Consider the following 23,211-nt stretch of genomic DNA (forward strand, 5'->3'; position numbering starts at 1 on the left):
TGTGTTGTGTTGAATGTATTAGACGGAAGGAATGACAAGGCATTCTTTTTTTTGTAGTGCCAGGTCTCCTCTCACGTTCCAATACGGAAATACAAAGGGCGATATTACAGTACATAATACGACAACATACCAGTGACAAGGAATGACATAGGCCAGGGGTTTTCAACTGATGATTTTGACCTAGGGATCACCATCCTGACTAAGAGCAACCTGGGGACCACCACTATTGTGTCGGGTGTGTCCATCATAGACCTAGCTGACACATAATTTAGTGCCCTAAAGAAAGAAAGAAAGAAAGGCCTACATTATTTGCCACCATGCCAGTCATGAACCAATACAGCCACCCTGTCACAACAATTAACTCACAACGAACCTCAGCAACAACACAGCAAACATAACCTTCTGATTATCAGTCTTCAATTGAATGTTATGTCAAAGCCCAAAACCTCTATGTCGAACCAAAAGGAATGAATTCACTCAGGAAGAGGCACATACAATACTGTGCCCAGCTGTTATAACTGACATTATCATACTTTCAACGGCAGAGAACACAACATACGAACTGTAGATTCACATTAGCATTCAATTCCTGAACTGTTCAGTTACTGAACATTGCCACCTAGACATTGGGTCCCAAAAAGACTAATAATAGTAAGCATACACCAGCTTGAATCACAATAGTATAACAGCACACAACACAAGCAGCAGCAGCAAAGAAGCAAAAAACCAAGTTCCTACCTTGAGCTTTACTTGTGTAAGTGATCCCACGGTCAAACTTTGGAACCCTCGATCTGGCTCTCTCTAGTTCATGACGAGCCGTCCAGTGGCGTCTCCAGTCATCTCCATCCTCCATACATCTGGCTAGCTGGCCAGTACTTTCCTCCCAGTATCAATGGCACCAACCAGCCTCATCCGCCTGGCTGTAATCTTCTCACTCAGCCTTGGATGTTTAGTACTGCACATAGCATTCTGGTGTAGTGCAGTGGTCAGGGATTTAGAGCAGGCTCTTAGGGTCCAGGATTCACAGCATGTCACAGGAGAATGGACTCAGGGCTGAGACCAATCTGAGCTTGGGGGTCTGGGGTCATCACCCTGGCTCGTGTACCTGTAGTGTGGAGCAGGTTGAAAGAGACATCATACGCTTTGAGTATAAGCATATCTTTTTTTAGGATTTTGTGTCAACATATATTTATATTCGTATATATTTTCTAATTTAATTAACTGAAACCAGTTACTGTAATTAGCCAGTAAATTTAAAACTCATTAATGCAAATGTAATTAAGACAGTTTGAAGACTAGAATTAACAGTTGTTTTTTTCTCGAATTTGCACATAACACAGGAAGCAGCAGCACGTTGTGTTAATGAAAACGAGTGCTTCCAAGCTCCAGCACTTATAAATAAGTCACCTGCATAGAATGTGACAGAATAGCTCATAACATGTCTTCGGTGGATTTTTATGAAACAATAAAGTCAGGTATTATGCATCACTTCAGCAGATCATGTGTAAATTGTGTAATTATAACGTCATTTATAATTGACACAGTGTTACACCTATAAAAAGGTTGTCGTCATGACTACTCCTTCCTTCCAATGTGAAATCCACTCGCCATCCATTACGGTTCTGCTCGGTAGAAGAGTATATTTTAACCCTTGAACGACAATTGACGGATTTAATCATTAAGAAGATCCATCCATGCAACATCTGGCAATAAAGTTCATTTCGCTCACTACAAAGAGTTATGACAGGACAGCAGTGTTGTTTCTGGCAGCAAATTTAGATTATTCTCTTCAATAGTTCTCATTTAGTTTCAGTCACATTTTAGTCAGCTGGAACTCTTTAGTGTATCTGGGCGGGCCTTGAAGATGATGCTGTTGTAATGTCTGTTTTTTTTCCACTTACTGAAAATAGACGATCTACAAGCCCACAACGCGTCACTTTGCAACACGTTGTGGAGCTTGTAGATCGCCTATTTTCAGCATGCAACTAATTGTAAAATGACTTATACTGGATCTCTTCATTTAGTTTCCATTTAGTCTTCGTCAGTGGAAAAAGGTAGTCGCCATTTTTGTCGTAGTTTTAGTCGACGAAATCAACACTGCATACGACATCTGGCAATGAAGTTCATTTTGCTCACTACAAAGAGTTACGACAGGGCAGCCTCGCAGCAATTTCCTGCACGCGTAATGGGCCGATGTCACATGCTCGACGGTAATTAGAAGAGCATGGAGACGACAACATCCCTTAGAGACGATCACGCTGACATACAGCGCTGGTCCTGAGTGAGTTCAGCTCTGTGCTGATTGGCACAGCTGGGAGCGGTTTCTTCAGGCATACTTTTTTACCCGTGATATTGGCGCGGGGTGAAGCCAAGAGTAAGACCCTGAATTATGACTCGGGGTGAAGCAAGACCCTTAATTAAGACCCGAGATGAAGCAAGACTCCTTTATGCTTTGTGCACGTGACACTCATGGATGTACAGTATATATGCATTTCAACACTTCTGTTACAACATGATAGCACGAAATTAACATACATTATGGTGCTTAATATAATATTAAAAAATGTGTAATAAAAATATACATGGATTTGTTTTTCTTCCCATCCCAAGTATACTCATTTTAGTTCTGAGGACAGGGGCTAGAGAGAGGGGACAGAATTACTACTTTTATGTTGTTCATTTTGTCTTGTAATATATGCCACCAGTGTCCAGCAGTGTCTCCTCAATGTATAAATGTGCAAATACGCCATTCCAATGATTCTATCAGTGTCTAGATATACTAGGTTGTAATATAAATGTAGCATTAAATCTAATATAGATAGCGTTTCTATCTGTGTCTGGCTGTATCACATTCTAATATTTACTTTAGCATTTCCATCAGTGTCTGGTTGTGCCCAGTTTTAATATAGCATTTCCATCCGTGTCTGGTTGTGCCCAGTTTTAATATAGCATTTCCATCAGTGTCTGTATGCAGCAGGTTTGTCCCAGACTCAGGAGGACAGAAAATAACCAGCTATAGCTTTCTGAGGTCAGTCTCAGAGAAGCCTCTTCGTCAGCAGTCAAAAAGAAATGTGCATCATATGGCTGTGTTGAAGCCCACATTAAGGTCACATTCCAATAGTGGGATCAAACGTCTAGCTAGCAGAGTGGGAAAACAAATCAGCAGTTTTAAGTGCAACGAATTTCAAATGATTATAGCCTACACAGTCTGAACACACAACCCGAGAGATCGATATTTTAAAAGGCACATTTACAGTTCAGACACTTCAGCACAGCTCAGAGGTTTCTGTTTTCTGTATCGTCTAGCGTGAGTCTGTTATTTCCCATCATATGTTTATCTTGGGACACAAATAAATTGCATATCACACGGTCTATATGAACTCAGTATGTTAAACACAATATATTATACTTTAAAAATGGCTGTATTGTGTGTGTGTGTGTGTGTGTGTGTGTGTGTGTGTGTGTGTGTGTGTGTGTGTGTGTGTGTGTGTGTGTGTGTGTGTGTGCGTGCGTGCATCTCACGACTGAGCCTGGGAAATAGTAGTGAAGAGAAAGTTGCAGTAGTCAAAATTAGCAAGGCCACAGATAAACAACATTGTATGCAATATGGTTTTTCTATTTTCTTATTTAAGACTAGCTAGGCCTACAGTATATGATACCGGTATGTGTGCGATATGCGTCGCACGGGCGCCTGACTCCAGCGTGATCCCATGCTCAATTCCCTGGGGGCATTGATCTTTCCTGGAGATTGTTTGTGGAACTCTGCATGAATAAAAAGGAGACCTATTGATTCCCGTTTTAGGTCGAGCCACACCAGAGCACTCGTATGCCCTGTAAAATGATACATACGCATAATGGAAATGAGTCTTGTTCATGATTCATAATATTCCACATACAGTACAATAACTCATACACATGTTATGTGAACTGACAGACATTATGAGACAGCTCATCCATTCTCGCTATAAAACAGATACAGTAGTTGCGTTGCTTGACTGATATTGGCTGAATCATGTTGTAAAATGCTTGATAAATACACACCAGTGGATCCGCATGTACAGTATCAGTATAATTGTGTCTTGTTTAAAATATTCATTATAATGTTCCATAGATGAATTACCTTAAAGGAACACTTCACCACTTTTCAACCTATCTTCATATAATAGGTCCTCACTAATAATCATGATAAAATGGCACGATGTTTTTCTACTCAGTCTGTGTCTCATAGGAGGGCTGTGGGCCGTTTAGAAATATTTTTCACACATTCCACTTTTTCACACATTTCACATTTTCACACATTTCACATTTTCACACATTTCACTTTTTCACACATTTCACTTTTTCACACATTTCACTTTTTCACACATTTCACTTTTTCACACATTTCACTTTTTCACACATTTTTTTCTTTAACTTTAGAGTATTTCTATGTTACTGGTTATTTTACTTAAGTTAAAAGTGAGAAGTTCTTCCACCACTGTGCACAGCAGGGGTAGGTTCTTGCACCACAGTTGGCAAGAATAACTGGGAGGGATATAGCGTGATTGAAAGATCTCTTTGGCTAATAGAGGAAGTCTGCTGGCTATACTGTACGTCTACACATCCCTACACCAGCATGCCTCAGAGCAGGGGTTCTCAACGTTTTTGGCTGGGGACCCCCGGAAATGCTTTGGCCATGTCGCATGACCCCCGCCACGCCTCCATCCCCACCGCCAATACAAACTGACTGCAAACATAACCTTAATAATAGAGAAAATATATCATAAATTAATACTGAAACCATATCATTAAGGAAAGTGTATGCATGCACCACGTACTATATGTAAACTCTTAATTTCCATTTTCCAGCCATTCAGTTGCAAAATAAATTGCAAAGATTGCCAATTTATCACATCACTGAGGTGCCATCAATGTTTAGGTGCCCACTCTTCCTGCACCCTTTTGCAATGTGAAATTCCACCAAAACCGTAATCCCTTTCGTACGACGAAAGAACACACAGCGCTCCTCGACGTAAAAATAACAAGCTATTGGAATCTTTTTTTCGGTGGCACGTTATGTCAAACGAACGAAACAAAGTTTACCTCAGTGTTTGGGTCGGGACATGTTCTGTGTCTGGCTGTCTGCACGGATCAGTGCGAACGCACATCATCGAGTGTAAGCTGTGCGTTCCAGAGAAAGTGCATGGCAGAGAGAGATTACATTATAGTGTCGGATTTGGGCTTATAATGCTTTAGCAGGACTGGGCCAGATTGGTGTTTTTTCGGCTACATATGAAGGCCTGTTTAGGGTGTAGCCTACTGTGTTTTAGCTGGGTTTTCGCCTGGAAGGCTCTATGGAAATCTTGTGCCCTCTTGAACGAAGTTATACTGTGACAGATCGAGCGCCGTTCACACACACCCAGCATGAACGTGTTCACAACAATCATCAAGCAGAAATACAGTATGTTCAGTTCACGTTCCCTTAAAATATGAACAAGTACATTAACGATCATTCATTCATTCGTTCATTGAACGCGTTCAGGCACAACACTGATCACATAGCCGTGGGGTTCCCACAGTAACCCTCAGGCAAAGGCAAATGTTTATACTGTGGATACCTTGAATCTATAGGCCCACCACAGGTGTGGCGAGTTAGTATCAGATAAGGCCCCACCCACGCACCACTATAAATAAGGTGATTAACTCCCACTCCCAGCCAAAGAGTGAGTGGGGTTAAGTGTCCTCCGGCACACATTATAACATCCTGGAAAAACTCGATCCACAATGAGTGGTGACTCCATGAATATCGGAGAAAGACATAGACACGTGGCTATCTACAGTAGGCTACACCCTCCCCACGACTGTACAAACACGAGGGAGATTGAAATTACACAAATTGGGGAGAAAAAGTAAAACCAGTAAAATACAGTTAAACACATCTGAGCTATAGCACACGGTGTGATCTCAAGTTTTCATTCTCTCAAACTTCACAACCCCTTCACAACTTCACCCCCCCTCACAGTCTTTGTATTGAGTTTGTGCTTGAAATGTAGCCTACTGTAATTCTGCAAACTGTTAATACATATTTCAATCAATCAATCAATCACGCATGCACACACACACTACAATGTGAATATGTCTCTTTTGGAATAGAGTTCTTCAGTATGTGCCTAATTATGCACTGTTATCAGGGCAGGAATTTCACAGCGGCCATGGCCCTTTGGCCGTGTGGCCCTCGAAAAATGATATGCCAGACGGCCACAGTGGATAATGAAATTGAAAAACATCCAGAAAACAGAACATGGACGTCACACCAGAGATATATTTGTGTATTGTAGTCGTGTTGCCATTTGCCAAGTGGTTTGATTATTTTGTTACTTTGCCTCAATAACTAACCTCGCCTCACCAGGCTTTCCACTGCCTCGGAGGAAAGCCTGCAGGTCTCTGTTTCAAAAGTCTGTATGATCCCGGCTGGGGCCGGATGATGTGGTTACGTCATGTTGTAGTATTGTTTTGTAGTCGCCAGACAGGATCACAGGCGGCGACAACTTCCTTTTCCCTCTCAATAAAAGCTCTCGCTTACGAGAGCTTTTATTACTTTTAATCAAACAGGAAGCAACAGCTTCCTGTTTGTTGTAGGCAAACCATTGCCTACAACATGACGTAGGCATATCATCCGGCTCCAGACCGGATCATATACCGAAATTAAATAAAACTATACCTAAGGCCCAATCCCAAATGGCTCCCTTGCTGACTCAATGAGCCCTCACTGACTTAGCTGCGCGTTCACGTGAAGTCTGTGAGGGCTTGAGGGGTGTCCCATTTCAAATCGGTAAGTCAGTGAGGGCTCAGCCCCGCCCCTTTATGTGCCCTTTGCCAAAGTCAGCATCGATGCTGACTTTGGGCTGACTTTAGCAAAGAAATTACCCACAGTTCATAGCGTTACCAGGGGAATGAGGGGGATCCTCCAAACGTCAATCATTTAAATATGCAAATTAGTTATGTATCGCGATTAGAATGTCAACAAACACAATAGTGCTTTCTCACTGTTCTTAAAAGGAGACGGAATGGAAGGATATAGGCTATATATTTAATAACAATAATAATAATAAGGGAAACATGATGAGAAATGACTAATGAGCAAAGTAAAATAATATGGAAATGAAATGTATAATGAATATTATGATATATGAATATTACAACCCATATCACACAGGAAAGTGTATTTATGAAACTAATAATAATAAAACGATCAGCTTAAATACTAAAATAGACATGATAGACATGTATAAATAGGCCAAGCATGTAGGTAGGCACTGGCTGTGAATATGGAGATTTTTTATAAAGTGTCATGGACTCATGAATGGCGGACTCATCTTCAAAGTGCTGTCCCATTTCTTTCACAACAATGTGGAGCCCTTGCAGCCTCTCACCCTCAAGCCCTTACAGCTGACGTCACTAAAGTCAATGAGGGTCCAGGGCTCAGGGCTTGAGGGAGGCATTTGGGATTGGGCCTAAACCTAACCTCAGGGGGGGCGTTTCCAAGAACCCGAACGCGACACGATTACCCCACTAGCCTACTCAATAACTACCCCCGCTGGTCGTCATGACGCACGCACGCACGCACACGCACACACACACACACACACACACGCACACACACACACACGTCACAGCGCCCCTGCAGCCACGCTGCTATTCAACATTATTCCATAACAAACATGAAGGGAGATGATAGCTGACGAGATTCAGAGCGGGGTAATACTAAAAAAACGGGCCCTTCACTGTTATAAATGCAGGTTTCATGTTGGGTGAAATTGATAAACTGCCTGAGCCTGCACGCATGTTATGTTTTACACGGTTGAACAATTGAGCTTGTCGGGTGCAAATTAACTTATATAGTCTTTCCTCTTACCTGTAGACCTACAGTCCTGCTGCGTGTCTTCTTGTTTTATTGTTCCAAATAAATTATTCCATCTGAAAAGTCCTTAATTCAGCAACAGCTTCCAACAACAACAAGAACAACAAAGACGCTAACTGAAGTTGTGATCAAAAAAGAAAAACATCCACTCATCAATTCCCATGCACAGCTGGGCATGAAGCGTTGACGACGCGTTGTCTCTCACTCTATCGCCTGTAGTCAATTAAACATCGTTAAGCTTCCCAAACTACACTACAACTATAGGCCTACAACAGAAAGTAACATTTTGAATCTCTATACAGAGCTTAAAATGAACTGAAGCCCGACACACACCGGCTGCGTCCCCCGCGCGGCGCCGCGCGCACAGCCGCCTCCATTATTTTCAATGAACCTAACGCACACCGGCTCCGTCCGCCGCGCAGCAACGCGCCGAGCCGCACACGGTCGCAGACGGTGTGTGGTGGGCTTGAAACAACTCATGAGGTATTTGTTTTTTCCTTGGACAATTATTGCAGACATAGGCCTGTAGCCTACTCCTCATGTGTCTGAATGGGGAAATCTTATTTCTGTGTTATTCAATATATTACTTTAGCACACAATATAGGCTTTTCTAAACCAAGCCCTCATTCAAAAGTTATGTAGGCTGTCATTTTATTTTCTGTGAATTAACTCACAGTTTAACCCAGTGATCCTCAGCCATTTTAATTTCAAAGACCCCCAATTTAAATTTATCTGAATTAGTGAATTAGCCTATAGGCCCTAGGATGACAGGGTCCTAGGCCATTTCATTATGATTTTCATCTCTGGACTGGGACCCCAATACATGTTACATAGATGTTTACAATATTTTACAACAGTAGCTACTTATATTTTGTTATTTAAAGCTGTGATTATTTATTTAAGAAGCACTGTTCTGAACCAATGTTACATTTACAGTTTATACTTTATAGTATAGTGCATATTTATATAGCACTTTTCTCCAAGGTGTTTTACAATGTCCATGCAAGGCACCAGGCTGCATGGGGCTCAGGGCTGTATTTTGTGTGTCTTAAGTACCAGGTCTTATTCCCTAACTTGAGTAAACCTGGAGGCGTGATCAATGGTCTTTGGCCACTCAGAATAGCCAAATGGCATTGATCACGCCTCCAGGTCTTTAGTTTACTCAAGTTAGGGAATAAGACCTGATACTTAAAACACGCAAAATACAGCCCTCAGTGTCTTGGGGCGTGTTCGGAAATAGCGCGCTGAGCGCAATGTGCAATGCAAACTAATAGGCGAGTGCGGTATTTCCGAACGCTCCCTCAGTTGTCCAAGGACACTTCGACAGGTAGCCAGGAGGAGCTTGTTTGGGATCAAACCCCCGAACCTTCCCGTTCCCAAGCGACCTGAGCCAGAGCCACTGACTGCCGCGCCACGTAAATGGACGTGGGTGGCCGGGATAATCCACAGGACACATGCCGCGCATGCGTGGCTATATCAGTGGCTGTGATGGAGTCAAGGGCAGCAGTCCTTCATCTCAAGCTGATCTTCTGATAGAACTTTGATGCCAAATACTCAAATCCCTCTGGCTCGCTGCATTTTTGCGCAATAAGCAAGTATTTGTTTGAGAGGACAGGACAGCACTAAAGTGGATGCTTGGAGGACTTCCAGAGATTAAATTCATGGACCTGCAGCAGGCTTATGGGACTGTGCGTGGGAGCGTTTTGGAAAGAAAATACACATACTGTGATATTCTGTGTAGTCTATGATCCTCTGTGCTGCATCTTTGCTGCATATGATATTCCAAGTTTTCATTGTAGACGGGGATTCATTCAGTTTCACGTTCATATGTGGCTTATTTTAAATAACCTTTAAGATTTGTCTTCTCAGCCAATAACATTGTGATGTTACTTTATTGTAATATTTCTCAAATGCCTTTTGAATATATGAGGGCATTTATAGACATTTATATTAAAGTTCAACATCTGACACAATATGTCATACATATTTTACCACATTAAGTGGCATGGTAACTGTGGTAACAGGCTGAGGATTTTCAATTGCTCACACATTTTGCTGAGGTGGGTTAAGATGGAGGTCAACAAAAACAACAACAGCGTGTGTGTGTGTGTGTGTGTGTGTGTGTGTGTGTGTGTGTGTGTGTGTGTGTGTGTGTGTGTGTGTGTGTGTGGGTCTGTGTGTGTCTCTGTGCGCGTGCGTGCGTGCTCGCGTGCATGCATGCATGCATTTGAGTATAAGAAAGAAACAATATAATATTTGCTCCACTTTCCCCACAGTATCGTCTATAATCGCACACATCACATGCTTTTGTTTGTTGGCAATCTTGTGACTTGAGAAGGTCAGTCTTTATGCGAGTGCTTTTCAGCAGTAGCGTACCATTTAGCAGACACTCTTATCTGTATCACCTCGCCATGAGTTCTTACACACCTCTAGCATCTGCGGCCTCAGCAGGAATCTACTGTATAAGCCTAGCCAATAGTCTACCTCCCGCAAGGTGAAACCATGAGTGTGAATTTATCTGGTCATATATGTTCTGAGTTACGGACGGTCCATTCCCAACACTCTGGATTTCGCATGCAGGGTGAGGTTTATAATACCCAAATCTGTACAGAACCTACTTTTATCACCAGAAGCAATCTTTATGCACACAACGTAAGTGATTAATTAATCTTAATTATTGAATGCTAAAATTCAAGTCAAATGACACTGTGGGTAATTAGAGGGGCTTGTGGAAATAGTTCACTTTAAGAAGTTTAATCTCTGGAATAAGTTGATTCCTCTCTTAGGATGGCCACAGAGTAGAGCAATTAAAGTCTATTTACAGCCAGTGGCCTAAAATGGCTCAATTCATCATGTTAGTTTTAAAATTATTAAAAGTCGCTGAATTACACTGATGGCAACTAACGGCTTAGGAGTATAGAGTCTGAAGAATGTGAAGATTTCTGGTTCGATCCTCGACCCCTCCTGGTTTATTGATGAGTGTCCTTGAGCAATAGGCCAGTCAATCTAAGCTAAAAAGGGGTGCGACCCAAAAGAAAATGCAATGGTAATCGTTCAAGTTTTTACCAGCTGCTAGCAAGCTGAGTCTATCATCGATGTGCAAGCTAGTCCTCTGGCCCAGCTGGTTTTCTCATTGGCTGACATCGCTGTGCTAGTCCAGCTGGCTTTCTCATTGGCTAAATCGTATGAAAGTGAGCACCGCAAATATGTCTGGGCGGAAATGAACGACTCAGAAGAGTCAGTGGGGTTAAGCATAGATATATATTGGCGCTCTGGCCAATGGAGAGCGACGTTGCTACGTGGCAGCCATCTTACTGAGGGGCAGCATAACATTGTGTCTATGGGGCATGTACTTTTAAAATAACCATAACTTGCTAAATTTTCAACCAATTTTCAAACGGTTTGGTTTGTTATAAACGTGACGAGACTTCCGCATACTTATATGCTTTAATACAACGTTCATATAAAAACATTAATCGCCCTGAATCATAGCCACGTTGTAATAAACCAACCCGTTTGTAAATCTGTCAAGTTATCTGTCGAGTTATGACTATTTTTGTTTGATCTGCCATAGAACATACAGTACTGTACTGTAGCCCCTCAGCAAGATGGCCGCCAGGTGAACTACGTCAGAGACTCCGCCATGAGCCATCCAGATCTAGCCTTTATATATGTCTATGGAGTTAAGTGCTCACCCGCCTTTGTTTTGGTGAGTAGTGAAAACGTTATTTTTATTTACGCTAAAGAGGAGAGGCTGGTCTGCATTCATGCGAGCGGCGGAAGTTGAGAGTAACATATAGCTCTAAATGCAACGCATCAGAGCTATGGACCAGAGCTAGTGCTGAAACTGACACAGAGGCAGTTATAGCGGACCCCCGCAGATAATAATGCAGCTGGTAATTAATCGATTTAATTAATTATTGTTTTATGATCCTTAGGGTCATCCAAATAACATTAAAAAATGTTGTATTGAAAAAGTGTGGATCAGTAAATCCAGTGGTTGAAAGTTGGGGTACCACTTAATGGAGGTTGCAGGGCTCAAACAGACTGACAACCCACTGTGTGACAGCTGTCAATCACAGTTATGACAAACTAGCAGATACTGTTATTTAAAAGACTGGCATACTATTTTGTCCTGAAAGCTATTACATGACTTTGTCAGCATTGATCATTATTTCAGTTTTGCTTACTTATCTGGAAATGACTTCACATGAACTGCATTGTGCTGATGCAATAAACCCCCAGCATATGGTAACCAGACAGTCCTTAACAGCATACAGTGTAACTGAAAATCTTTTTTGGGCCAAGTCTCATATTAGTGTTATCAATTGCAATATGAATACTATAGCAACACTATTATAACGTTAAACGTATACAATTACACCACAATCACTCCTAATTCTTCTAGGAGTAGAAATATAAACTATATACAGTATAGCCTAATAGCATTAAACCGTTAATGCCTGCATGCCCACCTAGCAGTGAACTTGCGGTTTAATGGTTTAGGCCAGGCCTACTACTAGTTTTTATCTAGGATTATGTAGGCCTATACATTTAGAACTCATCACAAAAAAATATTACCTAATTTATTATTAAACAGGTCAACATGCCTATTAGGAGATGCAAATCAGTCAATTTGTATGTATAGGTAAGTATTCTGATGGCCTTGCCCCCCCCCCCCCCCTCTCCGTCTCCCATCCCTGTCTCTCTCTCCTTCCCTCTCTCCGTCTCCCATCCCTGTCTCTCTCTCCTTCCCTCTCTCCGTCTCCCATCCCTGTCTCTCTCTCCTTCCCTCTCTCCGTCTCCCATCCCTGTCTCTCTCTCCGTCTCCCACCCCTCCCTTCGTCTCCCATCCCTCCCTTCCTCCCTCCCCCTATCCCATCCCTCCATCTCTCTGTCTCTCTCCGTCTCCCATCCCTCCCTGAGCGCGCGCTCTCTCTCTCTCTCTCTCTCTCTCTCCCTCTCTCTCTCTCTGACATGTGAATGGCAGCCAATGGGAGGGAGGGTTGGATGTCCCCTCACACAGCCTCTGTGACATCCACAGAGAAGACAGTGCTGCAGCGCAGAGAGTGAAACTCGTGCTGCAGTGAACGGATACCCTCTCCGCTCGCCTTGCCTTCCTTCCCAAGCTCCGACCGATCGATCGTTGGGACATTTCACACTGAATTGGCTCCGCTTTTCAGGTGAGTGGAATATAACCTGCAACTTTCCCTAGCCTGCGAAATAGACGCGTTTATTATAACTGTTAAGCGTCTGGGTGATATTCAAAGATGAAGTAACTTAGTGCCACCCGTGTCTAACCTGGGTGTCCAGCCCAGGTTGGTTATTGTTTAAGCGATCGCGTCAGCCGCGGCGCTTTTATGAGATGGAGGAACGTACCTATACTGTAGCCTAGATAAGCGCTATAGATCAGTGATCACACCCCGAGACCGAGTAAAATCATCTCGCTGTTGGCTTTGGATTTGGAACCGTGTTGTTGTATAGGCTAACTCAATTTGTTGGATTTGGAAGTTGTTTGTGCGCATCATGCGTATTATGTTCTGTATTTATTGAGTATATGGCTCGAAAGGTGATTATTTATCAACTTTTGAATTGGGTTTGATGATTGATGATGCCTATATAGGCTACATAAAATGTGGCTCCATCAGTTGAATGTATTTATCCCGTCGTCGATGTCGCTGATTTGACAGATTTAGACTAGCCTATATAGAGTAAATCTCCCCACACTGTCCAGTCTGAAGTCGCTGTAGTCGAACACAATTATGTTTGTCCCGTGTCATTTATTATTTCAGGTTGTTTATCGCCGAATTAGTAGCCTGCAGTTGCGTGCATGGTGTCATGCAGCTCTGTATTGCAGTGCAGAGTATATAGACCCCCTGAAAAGGTCGTGAAAACCACTGTTTCCCAAACACTGGGTCGGGACCCATTTGTGGGTAGCGGACACATTTTATGTGTTTCCTTTCATACGTTTTGTTTATAAATATTATTTAAAAAAACATTACCAAAAAGCTAAGCTTTTCATCAATTAAAAAGTTTGGGAACTACTGGCCTGGTTTGTAAACAACAAAGCAGTCCTGCTGGATGATCAATCAATAATGATTGATTGATTGATTGATTGGAATCTTTGGAACTTTCTGGTGTATAGGCATGTATAGCCCTCACTCAGGCTCAGGCTACACAGAGTCAGAGATAGAGAGATCAGACCAGATAGAGGAGGAGGAGAGAGAGGGACATCTATACGGACAGACAGTGAGAAAGTATAATATATTATGCTTGAGAAAAAGTCCCCTCTCCTTGATAGACTCCAGATTGCTCCATGTTAGTTAGTGCTCTGGCTCAATGTAAGCCTGAGGTAATATGCCTGAAGGCAGCCAAGAAGTTGTTTGGAGCGAGTTTTCAAACTACCAGGGGAATATTCCATAATTCTTTTCAACACACACGCGTGGGCGCGCACACGCACGCACACACACAGTCACACACACACACACACACACACACACACGCACACACACACACACACACACACACACACACACACACACACACACACACACACACAGTCACACACCCACGCTCGTGCATGCGTCAGATTACAAACAGCCAGGGACTCGATGTGTGTGTGCTGCTGTCTGAATGCTGATCTTGGAAGATAAAGTAATGATGTTACTCTGCATTCGGTAATGACTGGGACAGGCTTAGCGATGCTGGCATCATTTCATTCCTCAACGATAATAAATCACTTGCCGTTTCTTTGTAAATGAGACGCCTAATGTAGTTGTGGCGAGAGGAAATTGCCAATGTTGCTGCGCCTGACAGCAGGGTCGTTGTGGCGTGTCATGCGCGAGAGATCAGGAGGTTCCATATGGGTCGCAGGGAGGGGAGTCATGGGACCATATGAAGATTGCATATCACGATTAGTGTAGCCAAAATTATTACGATTAACGATATTATCGCGATAATGGAAATATGATTAAAACATAAAATGACACTTTACCACTTGAACCCCCTAGCATCCCTATTCTGGGGGGGGGGGCGATCTACAACACATTGTGAGCTTGTAGATCTGCTATTACTTGGCAAATTGATTTGTGCAGAGTGAAATAAGATGCGATGCACTCTTTACTGGGTATAGTGGGCTTAACTGGTGATGAATTTAAATAAATTAAAATCTCCCCCGAGACGATTATTGCAAGTGGTTTTAATTTATTTATTTCTGGGACACGATAATAACGATCATCGTCCCATCCCTACTGGGCCTACAGTAGTCAGTGTACAGTCAGTCAGTGCATGGTTTGAAGTGGAGAGATAAAAGGGGCAGAGCAGAATCCCTGGCTGATCAAAGTGCCACAGAAAACAGCAGGTAGTGAATATATAACATAGATGTGCAAGAATTGTGTAAGAGAGAGAGAGAGAGAGAGAGATAGAGAGTGCATGCAGAGGTTACACCTCTGACTGTAGGCCAGGTGTCAGCAACCCTTTGCACATGAAGTCCCATATTTTTCATTTTCTTGACAAATCAGTGTGCCATATCAACAACATGTTTGATTATGACGCCACATCAAAATAAATATTTCCAACAACCTCTGATGTATAGGCAAGAGGCATGAGTATAGGCCTATATCTGTGCATGTGCATCAATGCATGCACATGGCATGCGCACGATTGCATGTGTGCGTGACGTGTGTTCGTCTAATCGTGCTTATGATGAAGACATTAAAAGCTATGTGGCATTATTAGATTTGACAGGCAGGGGAACTCATCACATCGCCATCTGCATTAGAAGTCCCCCGTTTGTCAACAGAGCCAGATGAATCACAATAGACATCTACGATAATCCAATCCATCCACTCACAATCTGCCCCCCCTCTCCCCGCTCCCCAGCGCAATCACACACACGCACGCACACACACACACACACACACACACACACACACACACACACACACACACACACACACACACACACACACACACACACACACACACACACACACACACACACACACACACGGTTGGTCCATATCAGCTTTGAGGATGCAGATGTTTCTGACTGGCTCGAGTTGCAATCAGCCAGAGAGCCAGACAACCCAACCTGTCCTCTGCTCTCCCATGCACGGCGCGTGTGTGTGTGATGTCACAGGACACGGGGTGGGGGGGTGGGGGGGTCTTAGCAGTTGACCGGGGTGTTGACCCGAGCTGATTACATTAGGCGTGCTCCAGTCCAGATGGATCGCTGCATCATTTCCAGAATCATAATAATATTTAATAGGGCCCTATACTGTACTGTACGCACTTCCTCTCCCCTTTCTTTCTTCTCGGCTGGTTGGCATCTGGATCTAATGAAACCCCGTCGCCACAGCGGCCGCGACAGCACACCACTTACCCTGATGAGAATGGTAATATGCACACAGGAAGCCTTCGTGTGTGTGTGTGTGTGTGTGTGTGTGTGTGTGTGTGTGTGTGTGTGTGTGTGTGTGTGTGTGTGTGCGTGCGTGCGTGCGTGTGTGTGTGTGCGCGGCTATGTGTATTGTTTATTGATTGATCGCATTTATTTTTTAGCACGTCTGATGTTCACTCATCTGCGTGTCAGCGGCAGCATCTGCATTTGTCGAGGGCGTGTAGACGATTGCATGCTTTTTGTACGAAGCATGAGTCTCTGTGTCTGCGGGTGTTGAACAGTACGTGTAGTACACGTGCACATCACGTGTCACTGTAAATATTGTGCGCGTGTTTGCGGCACCTTTTGTGTGCCAGTACCTTTGGGGCATTGCAGTTTAGTAGACGTACCTTGATTGTTTGACTGCATTAGTCGCGGTCTGTACGGTGGGCTAATAAATCAATGTGTTGTTTGTGTATAGAGAAGCACTCTGGGCTTCTTCCCTGACACTTCCATGTGCCAAATAATTCATTCGGAGTCGCAGGGAGTCTTTCCTTTCTTTTCTTTTCTGCCTGTTCTTAAATGAATTTATTGTCCCCAAAACGTGGATCTGCTATTTTCACTAGTTTGGGTCCCATCCCGCGCTGGGAAACGTCTAATTGCTCTTTTGGGTCTCGACCTGAGAGGTTTGGGAACCGCTGGCCTACAGCACTGCATGAAAACACCAGAAGAGATCATTTACTAAATGTATTAACTAACTTAAATTATGACTTCCACTTCCGCAATGTGAAAACAGCACAAGTTGAGATATGGACATAGGGTTTCTAGTATCTACCCGACGATGTGTCATTATGATATAGGTCGGTTATGACTCATCATATAAAAAGGCAAGGATGACAGGGATGTTTTCACCCCTGTCTCGCCGTCGGTCTGTTTGTCCATTTGGAGCACGCCTAATGGAATCAGCTAGGGTCAACGGTCAGCAGAGCCCAGTCAGCGGCTAAGACCCCCGCAGAAGGTGTGCTCGGCCTGGCTGAGTGGGGCTCTGTGCCAAACACAACCGTTGTGGTCACGCTGGCCCCCCTGGAAGCGCCCCAAATACAAACATCTTTGTCCTGATGATGGTGGCAACGTGCCCTTCTGAAGCAGGTGGTGGAGTGCCTCTGGTGTTAATTACACACCAGACCATTGTGGTGGTGTCCATCTTGTGATTAGTGAATCCATGGGTCAATCCTCCATGAATAAACGCATAAACCTTCCCCGAGACACAGGCTGAGTGGCCTCCCCCTCCCCTCTGGAACACAGTGCCAGTGACCTTGGGCTTGAACCTTTTCTGGGCGTCGACATCAAATGCATAAAGCACATGTTTGCTCATCTTATGATCATCATGTTTATTATCTCTGTGGTCATGTGATCAACATTTCTCTGTCAGCTTATTCAGGTTCCATTCCAATTGGCTATTATTGGCCTCCAGATTTTGTGGTAGGGGCCCCGTTTTTCACAAAATGTCACAAGTCTTGAAGAGATTGTCAAAACAACTTCATGTTGGTGCTATAACCATAAATATTATAAGAAATAGATGCCTCACTGGCCGTTGTAGTTCAATAGATTACTAACAGAAAACATTAAAGAGTGAACACAAAGCAACAGTTCTCCACAGCTTTCTTATCCAGAAGTGCTGAAGGCATTTGCTGAAGGCACTGGCCAATCACAGCGCGTCTTTTCCGGGACTTATGTTACGCACGCGGAAGCTGCTCATTGAAGGCAAATGCTTTGCAAGGAGCAACCAGCTTCACCTATTGGCCTATACGTCTTGAACCGTACGTAGGTAGTATAATACAAATGTTTTGTTCCACAGGATTCCTTATATACTCCCAATAGGTCCAGGCCATTATGTTTGTCATACTAGGTTTTCTTCAAAACACACTTTTTGCTACTACTCCTACAAACGTTGTCCAAAGCCCAATTCGGTACACATTAGCCATGTTATGAAGATGTGTCAAATTCCATTACAATTGAGCATGACTGCCTTCCAGAGTTTGTGGGCCCTGTGCAGGAAACCTAGCAAGGCAAAACCTGAGCTCCAAGGAGCACACTTTAGTTTTATCTTTTACTTTTTTGAGGCCTCCTTACTGTCACGGTGTAAATCAATAAGGTAAGACCCAAGTGCAGAACAGGGAGGCGCAGAGGCAGAGGATCCCAAAATCCAGGATACAAGGCAACATCACACTTAACATACAACAATGAACTGACAAGGAACTCCACAAACCAGGGCTATAAATACACACAAAGAAAACAGGGCACAGGTGAACATAACTCAAAATCAAGACAGGGATAAGCTAAGAGACTAACAAGACACAGGTGGAGCAAACTAATAATCACAGGTGAGACAATACTACAAAATAAAAGTGCACAACACTAAAACACACAAACTAGGAACAAGGAACACTAGAACACAGCAGAAAACGTCACGGATCGTGACACTTACAGCTTTGAGGAAACATTGTCCTAACCCAAACATTGAATGTCATTGACGATGAATGAGACGATGTACTGTATGATGATCTATGATGATAGACTTCCTACTTCACACAGGTGTGATTTTTGTCGTACACTTCAGGGAATATCAGTCAAACTGGATTTAAGATGTGTTTTCTCCTGCCATCGAATTGTAGTGTTCTTTTGAACATTTGTTGACACCATTAGTGTAAATGTCATGCATTCACAATGGCGACTTCATAAACTGCTAATGACACATTCCCTCCAGAGCTGACTATTTACAGCAGGCAGTCAATATGCAAATTGCAGAGACAGCCAAAATAGCTTTGATGCGTTTCGCACCGTCGTCCGACAGACGGACTGAATAGTCTGTTTCCAGTTATTTCAAAAGTATTTGTTGGAGGTGAACATTCCCTCCCTCCTGAAGGTCGGCGACAACCCACGTGCTCATTTGCTATGATTAAGAAAGACACAGGAATAAGATGGGGATATGGGCGAGGCACAGAGAGGCAATTTCTTGATAAAAAACGGATTTGGGAGCTGGAAAGTGTCCAAGGCACAAAGCTGTTGGAATATCTTTGGATCTGCCGCATGCTCTAGTCTATTCTGTGTGTGTACGCTTTAGCACTTTAATGTACTATACGTTCACAACTTGCCTCACACAATGGCTATATCTCCACACTTTGTAATACGGTGATTACACACGAAATATACTCATAAATCTGTTTTCTTTCCTCTTTTCAATGTAGTCAGGCTCATGTTGCACTGTATGAAACTGATAGTACAGTATGCAGTGTTTGGCACAAAGCGTGTTGATAAGAGGGGAGGAGCAGCCTGGTGTTACAGTATGACTTGCCAGGGGCGATAGGACTGTGAAATCAGTTAGATTCGTGTCTTTGGGGCTGGAGAAGGAGTAAATTGCTGCCAATGTTGAATAATGCATTCTGCCAACAGGTTTTTATGTATTTTTTTCTCTCCAACTCTCTCTCTTGCGGTTCCTTGAACTGTAGCTTGGTTCCACTTTTGTAATTATCAAGTGGCTGAGAGATATAGCTAGGCAACTACACAACGAGTACGGTGAACGGGGAAGGAGCCCGGCCCAAATTGGCAATTTAAAAGTATTCTAACTGGATTTCGCCAGCAAAGACTAAAAAAAAGAGTTGTGGAGTTTTAGTGGCCACATTGCATGTATACAGCACGCACGCACACGCACGCACGCACACACACACACACACACACACACACACACACACACACACACACACACACACACACACACACACACACACACACACACACACACACACACACACACACACACACACACACACACACACACACACACACACACACACACACACACACACACACACAGTGTGCGTTAGCAGAGTTTGTACTGTAACGATCTCTGCATGTGAACCCACTTTAATAACACGTATACCAAACTGTGGGGGAATTAAGCAATAATAAAAATGAAGACTGAGACGTCACACGTGACTTGTTCACAATTAGCACATTAAACATTCAGTTTGCCTCTGATAATAACATTAAATTCAAATGTAAAACATAACATAATCTTTGCCATTTGAGAGCAATGTCAAAAGTATGAACTCTTAGTCAACAAACGACATGGTAAATAGTCAACACAGTTTGTAGAGTGCAGCGAGAACAGTTAAGTGCTCATTATATTAACCCATTTAGAGCTGAGGCCGATTCTACAGATGCCTTCTAAATTCTGACAGTTTTCATGTCAGTCGTTCTCAAACATTTTCATGTCAAGGACAACCAAAAATGTATGTAATTGGCTGACCCCCATCTGAAAATATGTTGTTCAAGGGACCCCCCCGGAAGCAAAGATTTGAGTTAAAAACGTGCTCTGAAAGAATATATAATTAAAAGATTTCCACCCCATTTTCACGATTTTCCCCAAATATATGAGCTTGTAGGTCTGCCATTTTTCAATAGCCAAAGTATAACGTAATCCTTAAAAACACCAAAACCCTCCCGTCCTGAATGGTTTAGTAAATTATAGAATAGCCTATGAACCTAGCATCTGTCAACAACACGCATATAAGGACATTTATAGCAAACTAATTAATCTAAGTGACAAAAACACGAGAACAAGTGAAGAGGGAGTGAAGATGTATCTGTATAGTAAACTAGCATAATATCGAGGAGGAGGAGGAGGAGGCGACAACGAGGGAGACGAGGAGAGATAGAGGAGTGCTGCATGGCGGTGAGGTGGGAGGGAGTGAGCCTGCAGTTCTGACTGCAAATTTTGGAGCCAGGAGGGAGACGAACTATGGGACGTGTGGAGGGTTGTCTATAGGGTGATTTAGGCAAGGCTCAAACAGCATTTCTGGGTTAGCTGATGCAAGCGAGTGGGAACACACGCACGCACACACACACGCACACCTGCAGAGGGCTAGAGGCAGGCCGACAATTCACATTCGGCTCTCAGCGCAATTTAACCAGATACAGTATATTTGTCACCCAGGAGGCACTACGGTGCAGACTTCCAGGAGGCACTACGGTGCAGACTTCCGTCTCACAGTGGGCGATAGTGATTTGCAACAAAGCCCCATAGACGATGGCACGGCTTTAGGGATCATGGCAGAAACGATCATGAGAGAAAATAACCAAAGAAGGCATGCATAGGTATAGTAAGTCTCAAGTCATCAATCTGTTCCTCTTAATGTCTGAGTGCAACTATGACTGGCTTGGGATGGGTGGGGGTATATAACTATGACTGGGTGGGGGTATAGCGTGGCAAAATGTAATTTACGTGGTGACATTGGTTTTTCTTCGTTTATTCCTCGTTTTGTTTGTTTCTATGGAAGTTCACACCGCGGCAACATTCCCCACACTCGCAGCACAATGGTAGTGTAGCTTATTGACATTTAGTAGTGGATGGTATTACCAGCACATACAGCCAATCCCCCAAGGTGCTAGCCCCGTGCCGTTTGGACAACACAGGGAAGCTAAACCAACTCGTTTTAGTTTACAGTGTGCTACCTACCTAATTTAAGTCTCATAATCTTTTCATTAGTGTCCAACAACAAAATAGTACAGGTATACATTGCCTGGGAAGAAGAGAAATAAACAAATAAACATCTTCCCCTAGGGGCTGTTTAGTGCTGTACGGAGTGCTTTCAGTCAAGCCTGGGGTGGGCCAGTGCAGCCGACAGATCGTGCACGTGCTCTCTCTCTCTCTCTCTCTAACTCTCTCTATCCCCCCTCTCTCTCTCTCTCCCCCATCCTTGTGTAGTTGTCTGTTCAAAGCCCAAGGGGCTTTAACTCTGGCTCTAAGTGGACTGTGGAACACTAAACACCGTCTGGGCGGAGGACGCACCTGCCCAACATGACAGCCCTTTAATAAGTGTGGAGAAGCCTACAGTGGTAGTGGCAGGGCGAGGTGGTAATGGCGCTTTACCTATAGCTGTGTACAGTTGTGATGGTATTGTGTGTGCGTGCACGTGTCAGTGGCGGAGAGGATTACTTGTGAGACTTCCAGGGGACTACACAAGACGAAAGGAGATGATTGAAGAAGGAGATGAAAACGGAAGGAGATTAAACCTTTTATACTATCCTTTGCATACTTCTTTGGCATAGCAACAGGGAGCCACAGGAGATAGAGCCACATGGGACTCAGGGTTTCTCAACCATTGGGCCCCCCAAAAAAAATCCTTTGGCCATGTTTGACAGTTTTCTGCCCCTCTCCTTGGCGTAAATCTCAATACAAGGCTCTGGGACACACACAGCAACAGCATATGCTCTGTATTTGCTTTTGACACCTCTGTGAATAAGCTCGTCTTGCATTGTACATATAGATTAGATTCAAAACAAAAGCATGGCGAGGTTTAGTCATGCCTGGGGCAATATGCATTGCACTGAGGCTAAGCACGAATTCAACAGCATGCCCACGCTGATTTCACAAACTGTTCAATTGGGTTGAGAACGGCCAGGACTAGTGTTGGCAGGCCATTCCATTGTCTTTAATCCCAAATTCTGGCAGTACAGTCTCTGATGAATCCATGTCAACTATTCTATTATTATTCCATGTTGCATGATAGACTTCCAATCAAGCAACAGCACTGAGATATGGATGCAACAATGTGTGCAGGCTATATACCGTATACTCTACTTTCACCCCGTGTTGTGTCCCGTGAGTGTACGTATACCGTATACATATTCCATCTGACTTTGAGTGTGTCAGTTTTCCTCAGCAGCGCGGTAAATCGGGGTGATGCGTTTGTCCCCTCTAACTGCCTCCAGGAGTAATGACCCAGGTTATTGGCCATGATGTGCAACACCTCGGTGCCGGCGGGCAACGCGGTTACGAGACACTATCCTTGTGGATCAGCCTCCAGAGAGAGAGAAGGATAGAGAGAGAGAGAGGGAGAGAGAGAGAGAGAGAGAGAGAGAGAGAGAGAGA

The 23,211-nt window shown here is 43.5% G+C and overlaps 2 protein-coding genes across 2 annotated transcripts in view; one reads left to right on the forward strand and one right to left on the reverse strand.

Moving 5' to 3' along the window:
• LOC308336417 (uncharacterized protein) overlaps nt 1-23,211 on the reverse strand; it is a gene marked incomplete at its 3' end in the record, with an annotated part of 688,546 nt that overhangs the window by 450,859 nt on the left and 214,476 nt on the right. The window lies entirely within an intron of this gene.
• LOC308336638 (cadherin-6-like) overlaps nt 12,988-23,211 on the forward strand; it is a 68,235-nt gene continuing 58,011 nt past the window's right edge. The window contains exon 1 of the mRNA XM_080794085.1: nt 12,988-13,083. The gene's annotated coding sequence lies outside the window, so the exon portion shown is untranslated. The remainder of the gene's footprint in view (nt 13,084-23,211) is intronic.

This window comes from Protomyctophum bolini (assembly GCF_963924005.1).
Source record: "Protomyctophum bolini genome assembly, chromosome: 21".
Taxonomy (NCBI): Eukaryota; Metazoa; Chordata; class Actinopteri; order Myctophiformes; family Myctophidae; genus Protomyctophum; species Protomyctophum bolini.